Consider the following 22500-nt stretch of genomic DNA (forward strand, 5'->3'; position numbering starts at 1 on the left):
CATATTGCATCAGTGGCATAGTGGCACTCATTGGCACTCATCATTGGGGTGTGCCAATACTGATTGTCATGGCACAAGGCTAGCAATGTCACTGTAGTACCCCTGAGTCCTGATGAAAGGAATTCTTTCAAATGCACGTTTTTTTTTGTGCGCGATGAAAACAAACAAGGGGCTCTTTCTACCCCATTTGTTAGGAAAGAGGTTATTTTGTCAGACGTGGAAAAGCCCTTAGATGTCTGACACCTGCGTTAGAGGGGGTTTGATGTCTCTTCACTCTTCAGGACTTGGTGTTTCAACACTTATTTGTGTGTGTGTGTGTGTGTGTGTGTGTGCGTGCGTGCGTGCGTGCGTGCGTGTGTGTGTGTGGGTGTGTGTGTTTGGGGGTAGGGTGTTACTCCCCTCTTAGATAGTAACATGGACAAAATTGTACTTTGTGCCCCATACTGTACATCTAGTAGTGTTTTTCTTGGTAGTTGTGATGTTGCTGGTAAAAGTAAAAGTGTAACTCTGTAGATAATAACCCAGGGTGCGCACGCACACACACAAACACACACACACACACACACACACACACACACACACACACACACACACACACACACACACACACACACACACACACACACACACACACACACACACACACACATAAATACACTGTTACCAAAAGTATTTGCTAACCAGTCTTGATTCTTATATTAACTTAACTGCCATTCTTAACCTAAAGGGTTCAATATTATGTCGGTCTAGGGCTGCACGATTATGAAAAAAAATCATAATCATGATTATTTTGGTCAAAATCGTAATCACAATTATTAATCACGATGATTGATTTTTTTTGCAGACTTTTTTGAAAATTATAACAAGATGAAATATAACCAAGAATGAATTATATACGGGATGAGCAAAATAAAATGAATTGTAATAAGTATGTAAAGGCAATATCATAAAACTTAGGTGGACAGATTTCTGGCCAGAAACACCAGCCTGTCAGTATGTTCTGGCTTCAAAGACGCTCTCAAAGGTAGGTCACTATTGCCACGATTAAATCACGATTGAAATCACAAATTTGATTTCACTATTTTATCACGATTTTTGATTATTTTCGATTAATTGTGCAGCCTTATGTCGGTCCACCTTTTGCAGCTATAGGTAGGCCTACAGGTTAGGGAATACTTTGGGTAATGTAGTAGTGTATGTAGTGGGGTGCCATTTTTAATCCATCTCGTCTTCATAGACAGTCATTTGACACAAATGGAGCACGCACGCACACACACACACACACACACACACACACACACACACAGTCTCACAACCAAAGTCTTTTGACACAAATGGAGCACATTTGTCAGGGAGACTTTTTGTCAACAGCTGCGTCTAATTGAAGGTGGAGATTAATGGCTACTGATGACCAGAGGTGCTGCTGTCCCTCCCTGCTACTTATCACATCTTATTATATGGTGTGACGTCATCGGTCGAATGCTCCATTCATTTCAACGGGGCTCCCCAACGTTCGCACGTCTGTTATTTTTCGATAACGGACGGGTTGGTCTATAACAGACCGCTGTCAATGGCAACAAGACTTTTCACTGCTAAAGCGACTTTTCAACAAGACTCTAATCAGCTGCTGTAATAGACAACACCTGTTGTCCTGGCTACCTAGCTGTTGCCTAGCGGTGTTCCACAACGGCACTGTTTTGTTTTGCGCAGCAACAATCTTTTGACATGAAAAACTATAGTAAACTTAACATTAAATAGGCCTAAAGAAATGTCCCCGCCATGTGTGAATCATTTAAGTATATCCATATAATAAGCGGGTTAACGTTCGGCGAGTCGGTCGCTTTGTGGAATAGCAGCACTTCAGAGAGAACAAGACCCCTCCGCTCCGCGTCGGGGTCTAAAGATTCTCTCTGTCGTGCTGCTATTCCACGGTAGCGACCTTCTCGCCGAACGTTAACCCTTACTTATCACCTGATGATGCGGGTTGCTGCTGATGTTGTTGTTGATTTGGAAACTCTTGTTGTTGTTGTTGTTGTTGTTGTTGTGGAAAGTCCTCCTCCTTCCCGATCTTCTTCTTCTTCTTCTTCTTCTTCTTCCCCCTTTCTCTCTTGATCTCCTTCTTCTTCTTGTTTTTGTTGCCGTTTTTTTCCCCTTGTTGAGTGAGAGATCAAAGCTCGGTTTGAAAAGACATTTGGATTTGATTGGTATCTCATTTGCACTTTAGTTCATATAAAGTTGTGTCAGTTCAACAAATTTATCTGCCTTATTTCGAGGACATTCTGCCATTATTAAAAGATTAATGTGGACAAATGTTGTTGTTGTATACTTCTAATCGCATCTTACTTCATCCATGGCATTATTCGTTTTGTTCTTCCATCACCACCAAAATGTGCTGCATTTGTTATCATTACCAATGCATATTCCAGGCAGACTTGTACGAAATTCCGAATCGGATAAATTGAAATTCACAACAATGCCATAATATGAACACTAGGTGGTGGTGTAGCTTAAATTCAAAGAAATTCCAGAGCCGTATATAGAGAGAGTCTGGCCAACTCGAATCATGGACGCCATTTTCGTTCCCCACGGCGAGGATTCTACAGTGTAACCCTATGGGCAGCATACCGTCAAAATCGCTGGATCTAAAATACAAATAAGGCTTCGTAGACCATCAAACTTGGGTTGTAATATTATCAAGATCCCAACATGTGAAAACAAACGATAACAAGTTTGTTCGTATAGAAGGGGTTTGCTTAAAAGAGGGTTTTGTCAGCATAGTCTTGATGTGCTCAGCAGTGCATTCAAGCGTTACTTCCGTGTTGTTGTTGCCTAGGTAGAGCCAACGTCAAAGTCGATATTTAAGTAATGTACAGAAATAATATTCACAACGATGGTCAAGTTCATGTACAGGGACCCTGGTGATACTTGCGCCAAAGTTTCACGTTGTGTCGAGATTTAGTAGTTTAAAAATAATGATGTGCTCAGCAGTGCATAATCGCGATTGCAGACAGTAGAACTGTAGGATGAGTCTGGATGCTCGCCTCGGTTTGGGGGATGTTTATATTTGGGCACGATGTAATCTAATGAGATTACTTCACTGAATGCATTTTTAAAAAAGTAACTTGTAACTTTACCGGATTACATTTCAAAAGTAACCTCCCTAACCCTGAGTGTTATTATATAGAAGACTAGGCTATATATCAAATGATTATTAATTGAATAATACATGTATTGGGGGTATTAATTATGCAGAAATTATACAAATAAAACTCGTGTTACTGTTAGTGTGATTTCTGGAGTTATAGCCCACCCCCCACCTCACCACGGAAAAAACAGACACACACAGTTGTATCAAAATGAGCTCAATTACATTGACATTTATTTAGGTTTGAATGTTTTGATTGTACTGCAGGCAGCAAGTGCGATAGAATTATGCTTACATGGACAGACAACACATTAGACTGAATTCAAACAATCACTAACATCCAGCACAATATAAAAGTAGATCAATTTGTTATTTTTGATTTAAATGTTACATGTTTTTTTTTTTTTCTTTCTTTTCTTCTTTTTAATACGGCAGCGATCCGCCAAGTGTTTTTATTATTGTCCTCTGTGACAAACCTGGCAACAACACTGTTGCCACCGTCAAGACAATTCCCTCATCATCTCAGACAATCCAGTCAATCATCCGCTAATTCCCGCAACCAATCAACCAATCAGCGCCCGGCCTCACCAGAGTACTAAGACTGTGACTCAATTATCACTAGCACCTGCAATCAATCACCCTGATCACATGTTCCACCTGTTGCTGTATTTAAACCTGAACTTTCATTCACCATGTGCAGATTCTTGATGTTGTTTTGTAGAGCCGTATGCTATGCCAGTTTCTGTTCTTGACACCATTTTGTGCCGTGTTTGTTTTGTTCCTGAGTTTATAATTAAATCAAGTTTGCCGTGGAAGATCTGCATTTGCGTCCATCCTTGGGAAACCATGACATCCTCAGTCTGATGGTGCTCTTCGGTAAGTGTATACGTGGTCAACAGTTTTGTCAACGTGTCAACAGTTTTTTGAGAGTATTGTACATATTAGTGCTGTTATAATTTTGTTTTTTGAAGTGATTGTTAACCAATGTCAAAGGGGGAAATGACATTTACCTCACATAACAAGGTGACATCTGGTGTTGCCTTCCAGTTCTTCCTATTGACTTTAAGCTCCCATACTTTCCTCCTTTTTTCGTCACGGGGGAAACGGTGCAGCGTTTTCCCCTGGCCCGGTCTTACACTACAACCATACGCACAACACATTGGCATAATGGCATAATAATAGACTATTTTAAATTTTTTTAGATCAATGTCGGGATCGCCCCGTTAACATTAATATTAAAATATTGGTCGCTGGGGAATGAAAATGGCGTCCATAAAACATCTGACCAGCCCAGATCCAATCAAAATAGCGGGATAGCCCGAACGTTCGACCCCATAGTTGTCCAGACTCTCTCTATATACGGCTCTGAGAAATTCAAGGTAATGACACCACCTAGTGTTTGTATTATGGCATTACTTTGAATTTCAATTCATTCAATTCGGAATTTCGTTCAAGCATGATTCCATCATCATCATCTTCGTCGTTGTCATCATCGTCAGTTGTAGCTCAGCATGATGTCATCTAACCATACACCACACCACAGGCAATGCACCTTTCCTGCATTCGCAATGTGTTAAATAAAGAAGCAAAATCCTTATGCAATATCTCTAATTTACACTTTCTCTAATTTCAGTTTCCAAGGAGATGATATTATCAAAGATTCTTTCATTGCTGACTTTAAACCGTCTCTCAGAGATGCAGCCTGTCACCACACCAGGGTAGACAAGTCAGGCAGCCTCTTTCCCCCCAAACCAAGCCACTAGAGGGGGAACCACAGCTCACACTTTAAACTACTGTGGTGATTCATTTCGACCATTTATTCCTTTGATTTTTTGCTTGAGGGCCCCAAGCTGACCCCTGGACCCCCTCTGCTGTCTCTGATATCATCCTCATCCAGCACTGAGATGTTCAGTGATAAGGATTCCAGGCGGTCCCATGGCAACAACAGCATCCTCAGCATCAGCATTCTCAGCATCAGTACCACTGCCACAGGCCCCCTCACTGACTGCCCTGGAGGGAAAGCAGCCATTTATTTACCTGTGGGTAAGAGGCCCCAAAGGAGAACTGCACCACTGTTTAACTTTAACTATACAGTATGTTCAATCCTCCCAGATTCTTTAAAAAAACAAAATTGAATGTCTTACAGCAGTTCAGGCACAGCATTCTGAACATCTCATTGAGAAATGCTGACAGAAGGATATGATTATAAGCTTTTGCTGATCTATTATATATTCATAAAACAGATAACTGATGTCTTTTTAGGTCTATAGGAGGATTAGACAGATATTGAATTTATATTGCAAACAAACAAGTTAAGAAAAACAGCAAAATCAGCAAAGTCCTGAATGAAGAATATACCTGTTACTGGCAGTGCTGAAGCTATGAAGACTCTCTCTCTCTCTCTCTCTCTCTCTCTCGCTCTCTCTCGCACTCTCTCTCTCTCACACACTCTTTCGCATACACTCTCCTTTTCTCCCTCTTTCTGGAAGTGTGTTTGTGTGTGTGTGTGTGTGTGTTTGTGCAACTCTACCTGCAGTAAAACCCACTGTGGCCTCAGTGATATGGATGTGTGTTTGTGTGTGTGTGTGCGTACGTGCGTGCGTGTGTGTCTGTGTCTGTGTGTTTGTGTGTCTGTGTGCGTGTGTGTGTGTGTCCTGGGTTCACCACTCATCCTTGACCACATAATGACGTGTTTGCTCTCCGAACATCCATTTTGCTGAGGGCAGTGAAGCAGTATTTCTGTTTGTGAATCTTGTGTGTGTGTGTGTGTGTGTGTGTGTGTCTGTGTCTGTGTGTGTGTGTGAGAGAGAGAGAGCAAGAGAGAGAGAGTGTGTGTGTGTGTGAGAGAGAGAGAGAGAGACAGAAAGAGAGAGAGAGAGAAAGAGAGAGAGAGAGTGTGTGTGTGTGTGTGCTTGCGTGCTGCGTGTGCGTTTGCATGCCTGTGTGTGCGTGTGTGCAATCGCCCGCGGAAGGCAGCTTGTGTATGTGTGTCCTCCCCGACAAAGACACGCCTGCTGCACTGAATGAAATGTCATTAAACCTCCCCTGTACACTGTGGTGTAGACCTGCATGCTCTATTACTGATTAGTTCCTCCTATCAGTCTCACTCACAGCTAGGAAAAAAATGAGTGTTACTGCAAATCATATATTTTTAAGCAAGACGAATAAACAACTAATATATCCATTTTCATCGCATAGATGTGAAGTCATATTTCACTCTCTTAATCTCCTGACACACTGAGACTTTAATTTCACCTCAAAAAAATAAAAGACATCGCAAAAATGTTGTTGTTTTTTTTCCGATGTAGTGAGTAGTTCTGGGAGAGCGGTAAATTACCCAGTGATTTTCAAGTGTGTGTTTGTGTGTGCGCGTGCATGCGTGCCAGCGTGCCTGCCTGCCTGCCTGCCTACCTGCCTGCCTGCCTGCCTGTGTGCGTATGTGTGTGCGTGGATGCATGGATGCATGGGTGTGGCATCTCTGAAACAGATATAAATGGGTACAGGTCTTTTCGTCGAATGGATTCTTGAGAGGGGACCATTCGAACAAAACGTTGGACCATTCGTATAAGGCAGGGGATCTTTCGTCGAGGACGTTCCGTCTACCGCAAAAGCCTACGAAACGTCCTTAAAATTGAACTAAAGATCCTTAGGTTTGAACTAAACGTCCCTTCAGCCTGCCTATATTAGAAATGTAAATCAGCTTTTTTAATGCTCATTTTAACGGGTTTTCTTCAGCCTGCCTATATTAGAAATGTAAATCAGCTTTTTTAATGCTCATTTTAACGGTTTTGTTTATTTAAATATCTAAATCAGCTGTTAAGTTTTGTTTTTTGTTGATTTAAACATGTAAATCTATAAATAAAATGTACTTACTCATTTTAACTGGTAGGCCTATGTTGTTGTTTTTTTTTACCTTTACGTCGTTACATTTTTTGACAATTTACGTTTAAGCCCTTACATTTTTTGACAATTATCTAGACAATAGGCTATTTGAGAAGCTTTTTTTTCACTTTTACGCCGTTACTTTACTACGTTACATGTTTTGACAAATATCTGTAGGCCTATGTTACTTTCTTCTCCTTACATTTCTGAAACAGTATTTGAGTAGCCCCAGCTGCGGGCAGAGAGGCGGGACCAAGCACAGCCTTGTCGCTTTGAATCAGGGCAGCGTGCGTCTAGAAGTCCTGACCACTGCACATTTGGTTGTCATGCAGCGACTTTCCGGTAACTTTTTAGATGAAAGCTTCTAGCTACCGTCTTCTGGGGGTCTGGAATATACCTACGTGTGGAGAGTAGGCCTATAGCTTCTATGCCTTCCCCAGTCAACAGGCAAAGTCGAGGGTCCCGCTTTACTGATGTTTTATTTTCACAACTCATTCATACATAGGCAGACGTTGAAAAACACCGTAGAACTAAAAGAAGACAAACAAAAACAAATGCTGAATCATATGCACTCAAACACCAAAATAATAAGACATGAACAAAATCAAACTGACAAAAGACAAGTAACACATACCACTGTTCCCGCTTGTTGACTACGAAAGGATTTCATCACTTGGGTCACTCTTCTTCTCTTAAAGTGATACTTAAAACGCTTGCGCTTAACTTCACAAGCAAAAACTTGAACTTGAACGTGGAGCAACAAGCTCGCACGCTACCGCTTCCATTCAGAAAATCCCTCTCCTTACAAACAGGAAGTGACATATATCAACATGTAAGACAAGACGACGTCAAAATAAAGGTACCATACAGAAACTCAAAATAACAGAAAAAATAAAGTGCATATGGATGAACACAAAATAGAAATACATTATGGACTTATCAATGTTAAATATGAAAAGTACAAAAAATAAATATTTCTTTTATTTCCCTCTTGCCCCTTTGTGAACACAAACACACTCCCACCATCACACTACGTGTGATTAATGAGCCCAGACATTTCATGCATACAGTACTCATACACTCACACTCAGTCATTCACACTCTTAAAACGTAACCTTTAATTCTTTATTTTAAAACTACCTTAAAATCTATTTGTGAATTGCTTAATCACTTTCAAGTATTAGGATTGTCTTGTGTATGGGTCTTTCTAGGTAAACTGGCTTGTGTGTGCGTATGCCTTTGCTGTTCAGTGTGGCGTCACTAACCAGAAGTTTCACCTTTCTGACCCTGTCATCAGCTCCTGGGAAGACTTCTACAATCTTGGCAAGCTTCCACTGACTACGGGGGGCCAGCTCATCTTGGAGTAGAACAATGTCATTTATCCTTGCATCCCTTCTGCTCTTTTCCCACTTTTTCCTCTGTTGCAGGTTCAGGAGATATTCCTTTTTCCATCTGGTCCAGAACTCGTTCGCCAGGAATTGAACTCGTCTCCATCTCTTTTGCAGGTAGAGGTCCTCCTGTCTGACCAGGAGGGGGTGCAATGATGGTAGATTTCATGGTCAGTATATGGTTAGGGGTCAACGGTTCTGGTCCTAATGGATCATTGATGTTCTCAACTGACAGAGGCCGACTGTTGACAATTGCCATCGCTTCATACATGAATGTCCTTAATGAAGCACTGTCCAGTCTTCTTGCAGAGTGATCCAGAATTGATGTCAGAACACTCCTGATGCTTCGGATCTGCCTCTCCCAGACCCCACCCATATGGCTGGAAGCAGGTGGATTCATCACAAAGTTGCAGCCCAGTTTCTTCACACATTCAGGCTCCAAGTTCTTCATTAACTCTGCAAACTCATTCTTTGCACCAACAAAGTTGGTACCTTGGTCACTGAAAAGCTGTCTCACATTTCCAGGAATGGCAATTAAGCACCGCAGTGCATTAATGAAGGCGTCTGAGCTTAAGTCATCCAACACTTCAAGATGAACGGCTCGGGAGCACATGCATGTGAACAAGAGCCCGTATCTCTTCAGCTCCTTACGACCCTCCTTCACGTAGAAGGGCCCGAAGCAGTCCATTCCTGCGTATGTGAATGGGGGTGTGGACTCTAGTCTCTCAGGGGGCAAGTCAGCCATCTTCTGGCCTTGAGGACCCTTACGGTACTTGCGGCACTTAACACATCCGTAGATGACTTTCGACACTTCTGAACTACATCCTACAATCCACAAGCCATTGGACCGAATTGCATTCTGAGTCATTCCACGACCTTGATGGCATACCTTTTCATGACAGTGTCTTACAAGTAAACGAGATACGTGATGACCTCTTGGAAGGATGGCTGGGTGTTTGACATGAGGATGGAGTGCTGCTTGTGTGAGTCTTCCTCCCACCCTCAAGATACCATGAGCATCGACAAATGGGCTGAGCTTGTACAGCCTGGTCGACTGATTGGCTTGCACATCTTTGTTTTGCTTTAGAGACCTTATTTCACCACTGAAGATCTCCTCTTGTACTTTCTGAATGATAAACATCTCAGCCTCATTCCTCTCCTCAAGTGTTGTTGAGTCTTCGCAACCTTTCTTCAGACCTTTAACACTCCTTGCACAGCGCTTGAGTCTCGCTATGGCCTGCACCGCTCGCCTCCAGTCAGAAAACTTTTCCAGCCTTTGTAGGAGAGACTTCTGCTCCTTGACCTTGATGGTATGGACTTGTGTTCTTTTGACTTCAGGGTCGGTGTCAATTTCTTCCACTACAGACTCCTCCTGCTCCGGAAGTTCTTTCTCCCACAGGAAACTGGGTCCTGTGAACCAGTTGGAGTTTCCGAGATCCTTGGCACTTAGTCCCCGTGAAGCATGGTCTGCTGGGTTATGCTCAGTTGCTACATATCGCCACTGCTTGGGCTGTGTGCTCGACTTAATCTGCTCCACTCTGTTGGCCACAAAGACATGGAACCTTCTTGCTTCATTGCTTATGTATCCAAGGACTACCTTGGAGTCCGTCCAGTAGTACTCTTGCATTCCATCCAGGTCCAACTCTTTCTTGAGCAGCTTGCCGAGCCTGGTAGCCACAACTGCAGCTGAGAGCTCAAGTCTTGGAATAGTCGTTACTTTCGTCGGAGCAACCCTGGCCTTTCCCATAACCAGGCTGCAGTGCACTTCGCCTGTTACGGACACGGCTCTCAAGTATGAACATACGCCGTAGCCCGTCTGGCTAGCGTCCGAAAAATTGTGAAGTTCATGCTGCTGTACCTCTTGAAAGTCTGGTGGCACAAAGCAGCGGGGAATCTTCCTGGCAGACAGGCCTGGGAGGTCTCGAAGCCATGCTTCCCAATGCGGCCTGAGGTCATCAGGAAGTGGTTCGTCCCAGCCCACCTTGTCGTGGCACATGCTTTGCAGTATCTTCTTCCCAACTAAGATGAAGGGTGCCACGAACCCCAGAGGGTCAAAAATTGAGGCCACCGTGGACAAAATTCCTCTTCTTGTAAAGGGATTCTGCTTCACGATCACTCGGAACTGGAATGTGTCAGAGCTAATGCACCACTGTATCCCAAGGGCACGTTCGATCTTTGGCTGGTCAAGGTCAAGGTCAGCTGCGCCTTCTGCGCATTCAGTCTTTGGAATCGTAGCAACCACCTTCTTGTTGTTTGAGATGAACTTGTGCAAGCGTAGCTTCCCAGAACTGCAGAGGTCTCTGGCCTCTCTCACCAGCTCGATGGCCTCTGCTTCTGTCTTCACACTCGCCAACCCATCATCGACGTAGAAGTTGCGTTGAACAAAGCTCACAGCAGCTTGACTGAACTTGTCTTGACCTTGGGTGGCCAGATGCTTCAGGCCAAAGTTTGCACAACCGGGAGAGGAGGCTGCTCCGAACAGGTGGACCCTCATTCGGAATGTGAATAATTTCACATTATCACTTTAACAATTTCACTGTATTACCTTATCAAATTGACCTGAAAGAACACACAGGAAACAGAGGTAGCATTTAAAATCTGCGAGCAGATTTTATTGTTTAACGGCCGGAGGAGTTACTGCGTGGGGAAACACCCAGCAAGTCCTGAAGTGTATACAGAAACAAACTTATTTAAAACAGTCCCAGTCCCCCCAGTCCATGACGTCATCTTTCCTATCATGAATATGTAAAACTATAGAATAGTGACATATATGGTCTCGTCTCCCCCTGTCTCCGTGGGCTCTTAGTGGCGTCTTCTCTGTGATTGATAGTTTTTACCAGCCTAAACATCCAAGGTCAGAGTTCAACAGAGTAGTACCCCAAACAGGACGACCAAGGCAGAGATGTTTTCCTTGTGGACCAGAGATGTCACATAACTCAGAGTAAAGGAGAGAGGGAGAGAGCGAGACAGACAGAGAAAGAGGAAAGAGAGAAAGAATAACAGAGGATACCAAAGTATAACCAATAAACTCCTAACGAAAGGTTACACTTTTATCACATTGTATATTTTCAATAATACATGTATAAATTTATTAACACGGAACACAGTTGGTGGACTTTCCAATTCACCATCTTCCCACCACAAAAAGCGGAGGTAGTCTTGAAACTGGTGGAACATGCGCTCCACGTCACACATGAACGCTACTTGCCCTTTGCGGAACCGACACAAGACACCCACAAGAGTATTTGTGAGGTCTGGGCCTGTCAGGAGATGTTCATTCAGGTAAGTTCCTTGAAATCTTGCAGAACAATCAAAAACTACTCTGATCTTTCCAGGCTTGTGAGGATGGTAAACACCATGATGAGGGATATACCAGGCTGGCTGATTGCAAAGCTCTTGCTTAGGAACTCTTACTGCATCGCCTCTTGCAATTATATCACTCATAAAGGTCACATAGTCTTTGAGATAACGATCATCCTTCTTCAGCCGCTTCTTCAGGCAATTCAGTCTGTGTTCTGCACAAGCTTTATTATCTGGCAAAGTTGGTCTCTTTTCTTTGAACGGCAGTGGCATCTCATAGTGCCCATCTTCTCTTTGCTTGATGCCTTCCTTCAATCTTTTCAGAAACATCACGTCTTCTTGGGACATGGGATCTTCTTCGTCGTGCCTCTCTGCAAAGTCAGACTCGAAGACTTTCACTATGTCCGCTGGACTAAGAATCTCCTTTACTTTGCTCCGCTGCACATAGTGGACCTCTGACTTGAGTTTGCGAGTGGATTTGATGGTAGGTGCCACTTGCTTACAGATTATTCGATGACTGATGCCGATCTCATCCTCCAGGTCAGAGGCAAGGTTATTGTAGCCGATGATGCTCCAACCCAGAATTGACTTTTGAGCAAACGGCTGGCTTTCTTCGCCACTCAACACCTCTCTGGGGAGCAAGACCTGGGGGCAGTTATATCCAATCAGTAATCCCACTTCACAGTCCAGCAGAGGAGGCATTTCATCAGCCAGGTGTTGGAGATGAGGCCAACTCCTTGCAGTGACAGAGGTAGGTATGTGGGATCGATTTGCGGGTATGTATTCTCTGGTGTATGTGATGGGGAGTTTAACCCTTTCCCTTGACATCAAGCCTCTTATTTGCAAACCTTGCAACTTGCGACTGGAGACGACCTTAGTCTTAGATGTTATTGTGGAGATTCGAAGACTGACTGGTTCTTGTTTAATGTTCAGTCCATTGGCAACGTCCTTTAAAATGAAGGTGGTGTCACTTTGTGTGTCCAGTAAAGCGTACACCAAGATCTCATCATTTGGATTAGCTTGTGAGGAGACATAGACTGGAAGAATGGATGACGTATGAGTGCTCTTTTGGTCTTGAACAACCCTGAGGGATGTTGCTTCTGGCGTCTCATTCTGAGTCTTTGGAGGAGCCACCTGGCCATCAACGACTTGTGTTGCTTTTTGTTGCCTTTGATCCTGGTCCTTCCTTTCCCGCTCTGCATGCAAACAGGTTGGGTGACCCTTTCCACACTTATCGCAGACACTCCGAGCAGTGCAGTTTCTAGAATTATGGCCAGGCTTGAGGCATACGAAACACAATCTTTCCGATTGTACAAACTTCAATCTTTCTTCCATTGGGTTTTGCATAATCTTTCTGCACTTATGAAGAGTGTGGCCATATCTCTTGCAGAATATGCATGTGTTTGGGCTTTCAGTGGAGCTAGTTGTAAAGGTCTTAGCAGCTGAACTGCGATTTCTTTGAAACTTTTGACTGTAGTCGTGTGGCTTGGATTGATTCTAGCCTCCTTGTTTAAGAACTTAATAAAAGCTTTAAAATCAGGGAAAGCATTATGAGCTTCCTGGAACGTGGTGACTGTTCTGTTCCATCGTGAGCTCAGCCACTCGGGCAACTTTGCTACTATTCTTTGATTTTCCACACAATCACTCAACACTTGTAAGCCTTGAACATGTGGCATGGCTGACTCCACGCTTGTCAGGAAATCAACGAAATCCCGGAGGTCTCTGCTGTCTTTGTTGGAAATTTTGTGCCATGCCTGTATTTTGTCACGATAGGCCTTGCCTATGAGGAAGGAATTGCCAAAGCGTTCTTCCAATGTTCGCCAGGCAGCGTGGTAAGCACTTTCAGTACCCACTAAAGAGTACCCTTCGATGGACTTTTTCGCTGGACCCCCCACATATTTGCGTAAAAAGAAAAGTTTTTCTTGTATTGGAAGATTTTTTATGTCTATCAGGGTTTGAAAACATAACTTCCAGTCAGTGTACTGTAGGGGGTCACCGAAGAACACAGCAGGCTCGGGAATGGGGAGTCTATTTGCCGTTATGGCTTCAGCGAGAGTTTTCACGAGGTCATTAGAGGCTGCAGAGGAAGACATGACCACTGAAGGTGCGCTGGCGTGGGCAGTAAGAGCAGGTGGAAGCAAGTTTGTTGAAGAGGTTTTTTTTACAGTGTATGTTTCAGGCTGAGTAAGAGAGGTTGGGATATTTCCATGTTGGCTTTGAGGAGCAGCAGCAACTTCATCTTCGTCATCAAAGATGCTTTCACTGTAAACTTTCAGCTTAGCTTGAGCCGCATTGTGTTCTTTCAGTCCCTCCAATCTCTCCACTTCCTTGACTTTCTCCTGGATTTTGTTTTTTCTTGCAGAACTTTCAGACACAAACTGAGCTCTTTTCTTTGCAAATTCTGCTTCCATTTGCTTTTCTTCCACTTCTCTCTCCGCAGTCCTTATTTTGTCCTCTGCCTCAAGCTCTCTTATTTCCTCCTCACACTGATGTTGCGTCTTCATTATTTTCAGCACTTCATGCGTTGCTGCCGCTTCAGCAGCTGACTGTTGTTTTTTCACAGATGACTTGTGCGATGCTCTTCCTGATGCTCTGGAGATATGCATGGATTGTGCGGAGGTAATACTAGATACAGTGGCATTGAATACTGATTCGGAGTCTGGCCACGGAATATCTTCTGGGTCGCCTTCTGAATTTATGAAACAGTGGGCCTTTTCATTGGCTGTCCTGGTGATTGCCAGACAAGCATCATTTCTCCTTCTGATCTCCAGGTCCGGGACAGCAATCACTCTGATTTTGTCATACACTTGGCTTAGTTCTGTCATTGTGGCATTAATGGCATTAATGATTTTTCTTTAATAAAATCAGTGTCTTCTTTGACTTTCAGAGACCTTTTCAAGCCATTTACATGGTACTTCCACCTTTTGTAAATTCGCCCAAAGGCTTTAAGTAATTGGTTTAATTTCTCACTTTGCAGTGCTTTTCCTTTCTCTGAGAGGGTTCGTGTGCGGCTACCTCTTCTGACTTCAGGAACTTCAATTTGAGATTGAGGCTGACCTTGCTGAGCCCCCTCATCTTGTTCATTTGCTTCTTCATGTTCGGCAGGCACTAGAACATCCTCTTCTGGATCAGGAATTGCATCAACATTGGGAGGGGGTAATGTGGTGGTCTCTTGTGAATCCATCATAGTGGACTAGTGTTTGTGTAGTGTTTTGTATTAATTAAGCATTTAATTTTGTATTAATTAAATTGAAGATGGGCTTAATTTTCTTATTATTTTCTTTTTAAAGATTTTTTTTTTTTCTTTTAAGAAAAGTGCTTCAAAATTTCAAGTGCTTCAACTTCATTCACACATCTTCCATTCAACCATTTTAAACACATAGGCCTACACCATAAACACTGGTAACCATAACCCCTTTGTCAAACATGATACAAACACAGACAGATTTTCAAATAACCAAAATAGCCATTGTTTCAAAACCATTCAGTAGCATTACAAAATGTCCATCGTTTCATTTCAGTATTTTCTTTCCTTTTTTTTTGTTTCCTTAAAAAGTCTTTAAATCGCGGACAGTTCAGTTCAGAATGCTTGCAGTGTCCACGACAACTCAAGGGCAAAGGAAAAAGGCAGCGTAATTGTTTTACCTTGGAGCAGTTCGACTTCAAAGACCCGCGCCACTTCAAAGGCACGAATGCGAGACTTTACTTGCTTGCTCGCGCTGTAATTGTCCTCTTGCTTCGGAAACGCGGATCGAGTGCAGGCACCTTCACGCGGAACAAAAGTCTCTTTCCAAATCCTTGGCGACCTCCGAACGCTGGTGTAGCAAGCCACTCGTCTTGTCCTCGTCTTCACCGAAAGCTGTAGTGTTCTACTATGCCTTCCCCAGTCAACAGGCAAAGTCGAGGGTCCCGCTTTACTGATGTTTTATTTTCACAACTCATTCATACATAGGCAGACGTTGAAAAACACCGTAGAACTAAAAGAAGACAAACAAAAACAAATGCTGAATCATATGCACTCAAACACCAAAATAATAAGACATGAACAAAATCAAACTGACAAAAGACAAGTAACACATACCACTGTTCCCGCTTGTTGACTACGAAAGGATTTCATCACTTGGGTCACTCTTCTTCTCTTAAAGTGATACTTAAAACGCTTGCGCTTAACTTCACAAGCAAAAACTTGAACTTGAACGTGGAGCAACAAGCTCGCACGCTACCGCTTCCATTCAGAAAATCCCTCTCCTTACAAACAGGAAGTGACATATATCAACATGTAAGACAAGACGACGTCAAAATAAAGGTACCATACAGAAACTCAAAATAACAGAAAAAATAAAGTGCATATGGATGAACACAAAATAGAAATACATTATGGACTTATCAATGTTAAATATGAAAAGTACAAAAAATAAATATTTCTTTTATTTCCCTCTTGACCCTTTGTGAACACAAACACAGCTTCACTATTCAAATTAAATGCAAAGCACCAGCAACAAGAGAAATCTGTCTGCCGACACTCTGATGTTTCTGATTCTGAATGACAACAAATAGTTTGCGCATGAGCCAGAAAAGATACAACAGTGTCGGAAAACATAGCCTACAGAATGCACCCATGTTAAATCCATGCTACAGTTTAGAGAGAGAGAGAGAGAGAGAGAGAGAGAGAGAGAGAGAGAGAGAGAGAGAGAGAGAGAGAGAGAGAGAAAACGTCCCTTCAGGCTGCCTATTTTTTTTGTTGGAAATCCTCCTCCAATCCCTTCAAGCCTTCAGGCTGCTTATTTTGTAAATGTTTAAAAATGTAAATCAGCTGTTTTTAACGCTCATTCTAACGTCTTTTGTTGATTTAAAAATGTAATTCAGCTATTTTTCACGCTCATTTTAACTGTAAAGGCAATAGTTTTGAGCAATTATTTTATTTGTAGCCTATTAGGCCTCTTTATTAAATAAGCTGGTAGCTACCTATTTTGGCCTCGTTATTAAATAAGCTAACTGCCTATTTTGTTTTAGGTTTCGTTAGAATTCCTCCGTAGTTCTACTTGTCAGACGTAGCCTAGAACTACTTGTAATTTGCACTATTGGTGGAATCGTTTTACGCAAACAAAATAGACACACGAGAAATCCCCAACACATATCCCCAGCACAATATTGCAACACACACTTTGCACAATGATATTGAATGAGTCCAATGTTCTTGCAACACTTTCCCCCTGGCCACATCAACATGAATGGAACATTCTTCCTAGCGTGCGCGCTCTCGCTTGAAGGTGATTGCCATGTGGGTTTGAAAGTCAGTTTTCACTTCGCGACTCTAGAGCAAATCAGCTGGTACTGCGCCGCTTGCTTGCTGGTCAATAAACGTTGAACTGAACCGTTTTGTGTGCGTGAATGCATGCGTATAGCCTACCAACGTCTGCCCATGCCACACGATGCATAGACAGTTCCAACAACAAATAATAAAGAGTAGGCTACATCAGAGCAGTGAGTCTTTAAATTCAGTGAAACGGTGAGAAGGGGTTTTTTTGTAAGTGGTTGCAACCATGCATGTTTTCTGTGGAAAACACCAGGTCCTCATGGCGACGCCAGGCTTGCTGATAATGGTGACAGACACATTTCTTAATGGGAAGTTGTTGAGAACAAAGTGTTCACTAATGGGCATGAAGTCTTGTCATGCAAATGACCTGCCGTGTTCAGTGGAAGTCATTCCCCCTCCCGCATAGACAAGGCAACCCTTTCAACAGGGCCACGCAGAGTGGACAATGGAATGCTGCTTGAAATAAGTCGATATTGAATAAAATATTAAGCGCAACGTCTACAAGAAAAGTGATGGCTATTATTACCGTTGCGCGTAAAGATGACAAAGGGATGGATAGATGGATGGATGCTATCCTATGGAAGGGGCCGTCAAACAGTCTACATGACATCTTCATTAAAGTCGTTAAATAAGTACTTGTCAACAAAATCATGCCCCCGAAATCCGCCTCCATTAAAGGCAATAACCAACTGTCGGTCTACATATCACTGAAGCATAACCGCACCAAATGACTTCAGGCCGGTGAATGGTGAGCGCGATGCAATTAATTTTTCTGATTTCCATTTTGGTTGAACTATAGCCTACATTAGTGCAGGTGCCATATATATGCGCAACATTGTATCCCGTTAACATCCATAACACCGTCGTCAAAGTCTTAGCAAACACAATCATAAAATATTTCAATATCACAATGGTGCGGCTGATTTAGGACCTCCGGTTCAGCGTTCTGCTCTGTTGTTCTCTCTTGTTCTCTCTTGTTCTCTCTTGTTCTCTCTCTCTTTCTCTCTCTCTCTCTCTCTCTATCTCTGACACAAGAGGTTTACATTTTCTGGAAATCTTGCCACCATCAAGTGAAAATTATTAGATCGCCATTTTATGATGCAGTGATATTGACCAAAATTTGGCTATTGCCTTTAATGGAGGTGGATTTTGGGGGCATGATTGTTTTCACAAGTATTTAACGATTTTCATGACAAAGATGTCATGTGTAGCCATAGCCTACTGTGTTTGACGGCCCCATCTTCTTGCACATCTTTACGCGCAACGGTCATAATGGCGTCTCGCACTACACATGTTCGGATGATGCCAGAGGCGAATAGCAAAAAGCCAAATCATGGCATATTCGACATAGACCACGACAAGTTACCGTTTGGCTCGCAGTTGGATGTTTATTCAGTGGAATTATGTGCGTAATATCAGCTCCATCCATCAAATGCAGCACAGTCCCCGTTACTTTCACGTGAGGTTCAAATGGACATTACTCGACAAAAATGCAATTCTGGGTACCAACAACTGAAGTAGGCTACAACATAGAATATGTACCACATATAGGGGATTACCACCCAGATTTGGTGCAATATGAGGACAAATTTCAATAGGCCAACTGCGACTTTGAATCACTTATTTCCCGGGATTCCCGGGATACGGTGTCTTTTCCTGGGATTTGATTCATTTTCATTTTCAGTCCTTTTCTTTATTTACCGTGCGTTATGCCCAGCTTTTATTGAATACAGGGCAGGTTTTGAAGTTCACCAAACGAGCATAAACTTTGTGCAAGTCATTAAAACTCTTTTTTACCAGCACTGACCTGTACACTGTTTCATGTATTAACTAATTGCACTTTCTGCCTTCTCGTTTCACATGTGATAAATAAAGTGCTTGCACAGGCTGTTGTTTTAATTTCGCATTTCTTTCATGTCCACTTAGTATGCTTTATCCAATTAGCCATGGATGCAGGATCATTCACTGGACTGGACACTATTGTAAGAGGTGAAATTTAGACCACGATTCAGGAACGACAGACAACAGGAGTAAAGGTTGTGGTCGTTTTATTTTTACAATTTCATAAAATACAATTAGGAGGGAAAACCACCACAATATCCATGCAGCCAGCAGCGTCTGTAAACTGCTATCGTCTTTGAATAAATGAATAAATAATCACAATCTGGAGACACTCGGACGATAGTAGCCTACAAAAGTTAAGTTACACACTCAGCCACTGCTGCCGGACGTTGGCTCGTTATACTTAATTCAACTATAACACGCGCAATAGCCTACCCAAATGCAACTTACCCACAGTTCCCAAAGCGACCGGCCGCACGCAATGGATACCTACAGCGCACGTCCCGGCACGACAGCTTGGAGCAGACAGCTCAGCAGCCCTGCCCCACCCCAGCTTGTAGCGCACAAGTCTACACTATTGTCCGAGTGTTGTTATTTCAAGAAAGCAAACTGTCACTGTCCGCCGGCCGCTGTCGTGACATCTTTTATTAACACTAGTATTTTTTTAACAAGTGAGGAGTTCGTTGATAGTTTCCTTAAGAGTGAAGTAGCCTACTCTTTAGGCTAGCGTTGCCTCCTCCAGCCAACCATCCGGCGCACAGTGTTCAGCCTGTAGCAGGATCGATAGGCGATGATGGTCAGGGCGCACATCAGTGCTTGGTTTGTCTATGCTTTTTACTGGAATACTGTCGCCGATCAGATAGAAATGATCCTGTTATGAACCCGAGTTTAGTAGATATCGCGTAGTGAACGAGGCAGCCTGCAGTTTGAAGCGCAATGTGGCTGTAACAAGTTAGAAAGTAGCCAAACTCTGTTGCTTGTTAACCTTTTTAAATTATGAGCGTAATGGTGGGGTGGCGTCCGCGCCAATGTCATATCCTGAGCGTATTGCTCGGTGCGTAATTCCAAGAGCAGTATAATGAAAAGGAAGAAAAGGAAGATGATGGGCTAGACCCGAAATGTTTGTCCCCTGTTTGTCAGTTTTATTTACTTTTTTCGGCTTTGTTTAATACAGTTTTTGATTCTGCATTCAGCTCCAGTGTGCGACTCCTTTCTTTCTTTTTATATTATGAGCGTTCCACAAACTATCTTTGCGCACGCTATAAAATGGCAATAAACCTGTTAATATAAACTACTGGTTAACTATGTATTCTATGCTTTCTAATGTTGATAAAGGCGGGATAATGTATTGTCCACACGTGACTACGGAAATATATTTCCTTCGAAGCGGAATAACAGCACTCTGCCTTCGGCATCGGGGGTCTTATTCGCCCCGTAGGGCAATATTTTCTTATAGTCACGTGTGGACAATACATTATCCCTTACCTTTAAATTACTGTTGTAAGCCTACATTTTAAAACATTTCGTCGATATTGTAGCGGTGCAACCGACTGTTTTAAGTTATGAGATGGGCGCCAGCCAGGCAACAATAAGACTGCCCTTACCTTTCCAAAAATGAATACAAATCAGTGACCAACACATTAGAAATAACTCAGATCAACACAACGAATATCTTTTCTTATTTTTAGTAGTGCACTTTTGCAAAACCCTTGTTTGCAGACTTGTGCGCTTGGTCTCAATTTGGAGCAGCTCACATCAATGTCTGGCTTAGCATTCTTGCGAATGCTGATCTTCTCGGCGCACACTTCATGGTTCCCTCTCTCGTGCTCTCTCGGCTTGTTGCTTCCTGACAGTCTCACCCGCCATTTGAAATTAACCCCATTTTATAGTGCACAGGGGGTAACGCTGTTATCTCACTCCGGAGGAGGCAGAGGCAGTCCGTTACGATATAGTATATTTATAAAATAGGCTATAAAATAGGCCTAATGATAAAAAAAGCAGCCTGAACTAAAATGAAAAATGAATTAAAAAAAAAATAGAGACGCACGCACGCACTTTCTACATGGTTCGATTTTTGTTTTCATTGCATTGTGGTGGTAGGCACACAAGTTTGATAAAATATAAAAATAATAGGCTAATAAAATAAGCAGACTAAACTAAACGTCTGCCCAGTTAAACGAAAGGTCTGCATGGGTTGAACGTAACGTCCTTAGGTCTTCTACGAAAAATCCTCAGGTACTGCACGAAACGCCCCATGCCTTCTACGAATGGTCCAACGTTTTGTTCGAATAGTCCCCTCTCAACAATTCATTAGACGAATCGTCTCGAATTCATATAAATGATGCCGTGAATGAAATGTAATTGAGATTCTTCCTGAGTAGAAAAAGACCTGCATGTTGTATTGCTGATTAGTTCATCCTATCAGTCAAGTCTCACCCACAGCTATGAAAACACAAGAGAATTACTAGAAATCATATATATTTTAATAAGACAAATAAACGACTAATACATTCTGTTTCACAGTGTAGACGTGAAGTCAAATTTCAGTTAATACTGATACATTGAAACTTTAATTTCACCGCCAAAAAGAAAAAAAAAATCACTCCTTTACAGTGAGTAAGTCGAGCAGAGCAGTAAATTACCCCATCATTTTCCAGTGTATAATTTGCTATAATTTCATATCTGCCTGGCTGTGTTCGGCCCAGTCTGACTGCCTGACTTGGGGGGCGTATGTGACCTTTCTGTCGGCTTTGGGAAATTTATGTCCAACTGAAGTTAACTCGGTTTCAATTAATGGCTGTTATGACAGGGGCGACTTATTAGCTTTTCCTCTGTGAACAAAGGCTCAACACAGCTTCACAAATGGATCTCTCGCTCTTTCTCTTTCGTTCTTTCTTTTGTTCTTTCTTTCTTTCTTTCTTTCCTTTTTGCTTCTCTCTCTCTCTCTCTCTTGATCATACTGTATGTGTCCCTCCCTCTCTCCTTCTCTCCCCTTGTCCCTGTCTCCTCTTTGTCTCTGAGTTCTATTTTATTTCCATTAAGTTGTGCTCCATGGGCATGACTGATGTATTGTCTTGGAAAGTAAACACGAAATCAAGAATGAATCATGCATGTACTGTACTGTATTGTCTGTATATATATCCACAGGGCTGGACTGGCCATCTGGCATAGCGGGCATTTCCAGGTGGGCCCTGCACCCTCGTGGGCCCCTACTTTCAGTAATGTAAATATATATATACAAGGGTGCGGGGCCCACCCATGAGTCAGTTCTGTGTCACTAATTATGAGGGGCCCCTTTGAGCCAAAAGTGCCCGCGCCCTGTATCTCCCCAAGTGCAGTCCTGTATATCCATTATCTGCTGAGACTCGCTCTCTCTCTCTTTCTGTCTGTCTGTCTCTCTCTCTGTCTCTCCCCCCGTCTGTGTGTGTGTGTGTGTGTGTGTGTGTGTGTGTGTGTGTGTGTGTGTGTGTGTGTGTGTGTGTGTGTGTGTGACATTGAAGAGTAACTCCTCTCTGCTGGCGTGTGCTAACTTGAGTTGTCTTGTGGCAGATTAGAATTCTCATGCCGCTGATGTTTCACTCGGCAGGTAAGTAAACATTTCAAGGTGCAGAGAAGAAGGAGGGGAA

Source organism: Engraulis encrasicolus, chromosome 9 (assembly GCF_034702125.1).
Source record: "Engraulis encrasicolus isolate BLACKSEA-1 chromosome 9, IST_EnEncr_1.0, whole genome shotgun sequence".
Lineage (NCBI taxonomy): Eukaryota > Metazoa > Chordata > Actinopteri > Clupeiformes > Engraulidae > Engraulis > Engraulis encrasicolus.